Raw genomic sequence first — 6159 nt, forward strand, 5'->3', positions numbered from 1 at the left:
TCCCCTCCCTCTTTCCCTCGCCTTCCCTTCTCTCTCCTTCCCTCCCCATCCTTTCCCTTCTCTTCGCTTTCTTAACGCATTGAGTCTAAGGTGTTTACTGGACATCCAGCTCAAGATCTCTCACAGGCAGCTGGAGTGTGTCTGTTGGTCTGGACCTTGTTTCTGCCTCCCAACTCTCCAGTTTCTCCCCTGGTTTGTGTCCAATATTAAGTTCTTTCCCCGATAGCTGCACCAGACACGACGCTCCTGCGCTCCTTCACATCTCCCTGCTGTGCACCTCTCCTGGGCCCTGGGGCTTCTGAGTGGGGGAGGGGAGGAGGGCGCACATTCTAGGCGCGGGGTGGACAGCCTGTGACACACGCCACAGAGGGGACAATACCAAGGCCAATTGGGTTGGAATGTGGCGTGTGTAAAGAGGGGCTGTGGGCAATAAAACAAGAAAGGTAGGAGGGAGCCAGATTGTGAAGGGCTTTAAAGCACAGCGGGGTTGGGTTTGAACCTACAGGCAAGGAGGAGCCCTGCCGTCCCATGAGCTGCGTCTCCGCCCCCCAGCTCTGCAGTTCTGTAGTCTGTGTTCTAAAAGCTCTCTTCCCTCTGCCATCCCATGTCCTACGTTCTAAGGTCCTTCCCTATTCTGTTCTAAGGGCTATCCCATCCCCGCTATTCTGTGACTTGGGGATGTCCCGTGACCCAGCCGCCATCACAGACTAACGAGATTCTGAGGTTGCTTTCCTGCTCGGGGCAAATCCTAGGTGTCACCCGAAAACCAAGCGAAGGCGTTTGGAGCTCCCCCGTCTAGAAGCTTCGGGCGGATTGTTCTGTCCACCTGTGATTGATTTCCTGGCCCTCGCGTTAGGAGCTGTCCTGCTCTCCACTATCTCTTTCTGGTCCGTTGTATTCTGTGCTTATCTGAGCTTCCGTGGAGCGGCGCTAGAAGGGATGGGAAGCCCCATTCTGCGCCCCTACTCTGCAGGGGAACTACGGGACCCTGGAGGAGAAAACTCTCATTCCTTGGGGCCAGCAGTTAGGAAGGTTTGACACCTTTTCCTTTCCCTGACCTAGAAAAGTGGGGAAGGGTCTCAAGACCTGGGGAGGAAACCGAGGTTGCTTGTCTTTTGTAAGTAACAGGGGAGGGGAGAGAAGCTTTCAGAGGGTGGGGGCCCCGACACGGTGCGTCCTGCTCCCTGTTCCAGAGTCCCCTGGGGAGGGGGCGGGGAGCCCAGGTGTCCTCATGGGGTTTGCCTTTTCGCTCAGACCCCGCCACAGAGTCTCCAAGTATGGGAGGGGGAGGAGGAGGAAGGGAGCCTGGGCAACAGCATCCCTAGAAAAGGGCTATTGCAAACCCCTCGGGTGTGAAATGCAATTTACCTGAAAGAAAACCCACTGATGAAATTAGCTAATGAAAGGCAGCCCCGCACAGCCCCGGCAGCGGCCCCGTCTCTAATGGCGGCGGGGCGGAGGGCGGGCCTCCACCGGGTTGCCTCTAGCCCAGCGGCGGCCGGCCGACCGTCTGAAAGAGCAGATGGTGTCCCGGGCGGAGGGAGGCGGCCCGCATTCCTTCACTCGTCCCCTCAGATAACTGAGTTATAGAGCACACGACCATCTGGTGGATGCCACATCTTGTGTCCCCTGAACAATGGCCCAGCAGACCTCTTCGGGGAGAGGTCCGTTTCCATGGCGACAGCAGCATGTGCAGCCCCCCGCTCTTATTCAGCTCGGGGGCCCCCTCGCTTGTCTCTATTCTTCCCCTCCCCATTGTTGCCCCCTGCGCGGTTGCTGCTCTGTGACTCCGACACTGACAATACCCCGGAGTAGTTTGTCCTCAGCCCCCGACCATTGTCTCCAAATTTTGTTCCATTATTGACGTTTTCAATCTCCAGCGGGCGACTGAAGCATCTGCTGCCCAGAGATAAGGGGCTTTGAGAAAAGGGCTTGGCTGCCTCGCCTTCCGCTGCCTCCTGGCCACCCTTTCAGAGGCTCCAGTCGGCCAAGTCCCCGGCCCGATTGCCGGGGCTGCAATGAGAGCCCCTCTGCCCCCTTCCTTCCCTGCCCACCTCACCAAAGAGCTTGCCTTGGCACTACTCAGGGAAAGGAAAGGGCTGGAGTGCAGGGCCTATGCCCTCCAAAAATCATAGGCTGAGACGACCAAAGGCAACCCGACAGGGCGTCTGGGCCAATGTCCTCGTTTTCTAGACGAAGAAATTGAGGCCCAGGGCAGAGCAGAGAGGTGCCCGAGATCTTCCGATGAGAGAGTGGTAGAGCTGAGGCTAGAGACCAGCCTCGGACCTCTCTCCAGGTCCCGAATTATTCCCAGGGGGCTGCTGCTGAGACAGTTTGGACCAGTTTCATTCCCTTTTCCCACCTTCAGCACCCAATCCTTGAGGGGCTCTATTCTTAACCAGAGAGGGATAGGAAGACAGAGGCAAAAGTCATAAGTGATCCATGCCAAGCAACACAGCCAACCTCCAGACCCACTGCAGCTCAGACAAAAGCAGAGAGGACCTGGCTGGTGAAGTGGACCTGCTGTCACTTGGCTTCCTTTTCGAGGGGTCTTGGCAAGCACTCACCTGCTTTAAAACAGACTCCTCAGCTCTAGATGACCTTCAATGCCCCTTCCAGCCCTAAACCTAAGAACCCATGATTCCCTGAGGAGGTCCTTCTTTGACCCAGTTCAGTGAAGCCTGACCAGTCCTCCCTGATGGGTCTACCCTGTTCCCAGCCAGCTCATCACCTCCCTGGTGGGGGGTGGGGCTGTGAGGTTGAGGCTTTCCTTCTCCAGCTGTTGCCTGCCAGGCCAAACTGCCAGGAGTGCGCAAGCGCATCTGCTGAGCCTAGAAGTGAGAAGGCTAGGCCAGGGGTAGCCAGGGCACCCGAGGAGGCCTTCATGCCAACTGAGCCTGGGAGCTCTTCTCCATCTCCACCACAGAAGACACAAGGAGACACCAAGTGAGGCTGCCAAAGGGAGGGCTGGCCACAAAGGGGCCGATGGGCTTTCCAAATGCTGGGAACGAGGGTTTGTTTGGAGGCAGGGGGCTGGGCCACAGAGCCTCTGACAGTGCCTGGATTGCAGGACTTTCCTATGACCTGATTCAGCTAAGGCTCAGTCATCCTGGGTGCTTCAGGACAGACATCATTGGCAGCCAGCCACTGGAGTCATGTTCTCCTTGAGCAGAATGTCCCAAAGTTCTCTTGATCAGACAGTAGCCAGCCCTGCCTTGGGATTTCAAGCCAGGTTGTCCCCTACCCTTTCCCAGATCCCTTTGGGAGTAAGACTGTCCCAGGAGTGGACACTTTTTATGCTCCGCTAGAGCCTTAGTTGGAGGTGGGAGGCACTGGAGGTCAGGTCACACGAGGATTATCTGAAGGAGCTGGGGATGCTTGGCCTAGGGAAAAGGCATTGTGGTATAGTAGAGAGATTGATTTGAGAGTCAAGAGGACATGAGTTCAAATCTCGCCTCAGGAACTTACTTGCTGTGTGACCCTGGAGAGGTCACTGAACCTCTGTGGATCCCAGCTTCCTCATCTGGACCAAATGGCCTAAAAGATCCCTTCTAGCTCTAAATCCTCAAAGCCTCAGAAAGGTCATGTTAGTTGTCTTCAAGTCCATGTGGAAGAAGGATGGGTCTTATCCTGGGCAGAACTAAACGATGACCGGAGCCTCGATGCAGAGAACCACGCTTAAGCTTGATGTCAGGAAAAACCTCCTAGTAATGAGAACTGTTCAAGAATTGAATGAGTCACCTTAGAGGTCGTGAGCTGCCCATCACTGGAGGTCTTCACAAAGAGGCTTAAGGACAGCGAGTTGAGGACACTGTAGAGGGAATTCATGTTCCGAGACAGGTTGGTCCAGCTGGCCCCCAAAGTCCTTCCTATCTCAGGGACTCTAGATCTACAACAAGGAGAGGAATGGAGCTCCCAAATGCTCCAACTGGATTCTTCAAGGATTCTCATTGTCAGAGTCATGAATGAGGTGATCCCAAATTGGGAGGGAAGTTCCTTATCCCTGGGAGGCTGCAGTGAAACCACACATTGACTAGTCCATCAATAATCCTTTCCTGAGCTTAGCATAAGCCCTGGGTTCCGGGGATGTGCACCTATCCCGGTGCCAAAACGTCAGGAGGGGCAGGAGGTAAGAAGCAATGTTTGCCCCAGGAGTTCATCCCACCCTCTCCTTAGCCCAGATTGGAGTAGACCCAGCCCTTTGAGGCTGTGACATAGGATGATATTGGGGAAAGGAAGGAGGCAAGAAGGGAGGAGGAGACACCTTGGTGACAAGAAAGCCTGCTTTGCTCCCTAGGACCATGGCTAGCTCTCAGAAGATCTGAAACTGCTCCTTCCCTGCACAATTCATCCAAGATTCCTATGTGAAGGTCATTTCCTCAGTGCCAGGGTGAGACAGGAGGCAACAGGAGCTGGGAAAGAAAAAAAAAAAGAGTTGAAGCATCCACTGACCTTTGACATTAAAGAGGGGGTGCACAACAAAAACTGCCCCCAAAATGACTTTTCCTCTCCCTGCCAGAGTGTGTGTGCACAGCAAGCCAGTCACCTCTGACCTGAGCCTGGACAGCTGCTGTTTTTCCACCTGCTGCCTGAGGATCATGGCGGGGGGGAGGGGCATTGGTGAGCCAGGAGCACGGGAGCCATTGGCAGGCCAGGAGCAGGCTTTGGGGCCCACATGCTCAAAGGTTCTCCTTTACCTGAAAGCCAGCCCAGAAATGCTCTGAGAATACTTCAGGAGTCCCAGAATCCCCTCCTCTGAGCACAGGAGGGGACCCCCTCCAAAGGCTGGTGATGTTGGTCTCTGGCCTGGTGGGCAGAGCACTATGGATGTCATTTGCCCTGCTGCATGTGCGGATCTGATGTCAATCTGGACTTGAGGCGGAGACTTTGAAGGCTCTTCACAGAGCCCCGACCCCCATTTCCCCATCATCATAATCAGGTGTGCAGTGACTGCCGGTCACAAGCGTCCGAGGTTCTCACAGGGAGCAGCGGGCCTGTGACTGTCCTTCCCCAGGACCTCGGAGAGTTCACGAAGCCCAGAGCTGGCAGGGTCCTTCCTGGGTCTGCCCCTTCACAAGAGGCCCCTCTACAGCAGCCCCAAACAGCACCATGATGACAGAACCCTGTGGCATGCTGTGGAGGCTTCCAAATCAGGAAAGGTGCCAACAAGGTCTTCTGTGCATCAGAATTGTCCAGGCCCCTGCCTCCGGAAGAATATTAACAGAGCCCAGACCAACATCTGTCCCATGTTTCTTACATGGAAAAAGATTCTGTGGCCCTTTCCATGCTCCTTCGTCACCTGTTCCTGGATCTCAGGTTACATGTATGGGTCCGTACTTTGCCATGGAGAGGAAGGTTGAAGGAAAGAGATCCTAGTGACATTGAGCCTTTCCAGCAGCTGTCCAGGCACCAGTTGCCCCCAGTCACCCCAGACATGATCACATCTTAGCTGGGAGTCAAACAATCCACTTATTTACCACATGTGAGCAGGAATTCTTCACCACCTCCCAAGAAGAGGGAGGGGAAGGGGCCCTCCATGCCCCCTCCCAGGCCCAGGGGCCCCACTGAGGCCAGGGCAAAGGACTCCAAAGACGCTGCTACTATGTATGCTGGGTGGGGGGCTGGGGAGCAAACCTCCTGGGAAAGAAATCAAGTCACCGAGTCTTGGACTGGGAAGGGACCACGGAGATGATTCCCCTTCGTAACCCCCAGTGAGGCAGAGACTCACTACCTCCCAAGGCAACCCCTCTGATTGTTAGGAAGTTCCCCTGGAACACAGTAGGTGCTTCTAAATGTTCATTGGGCTAACAGTCTAGTGGGGGGGGGGGGTTACAATCCACACCCAGACCAGGAACAGCCCTTTAAAGTCCATTTTCAACCCATCCAGAGTCACACGGGCCAGCAGGAACAGAGCTGAGGGCCCATCCCAGGCTCACCGCTTCCAATCCAACACTTTCCTGGCTGCCCCAGCGGCTGCTCCCACGGGCTCTCTTCTGACCCTTCAGAAGGAGGGTGGGCCCACTGGGGGCCTGACATTTCAGTCTGATGCTCACCCACGGGGGAGTCTGGTCTGCTCCCACCATCCCTGCACAATGCAAGCCTTATCCTTCCCAGTGTTTCATTAACAGGGACTCTAAGGGCCCCCTCTAGCTTAGAGCC

Source organism: Vombatus ursinus, unplaced genomic scaffold, assembly GCF_900497805.2.
Source record: "Vombatus ursinus unplaced genomic scaffold, bare-nosed wombat genome assembly UNPS02014790.1, whole genome shotgun sequence".
Classification (NCBI taxonomy): Eukaryota; Metazoa; Chordata; class Mammalia; order Diprotodontia; family Vombatidae; genus Vombatus; species Vombatus ursinus.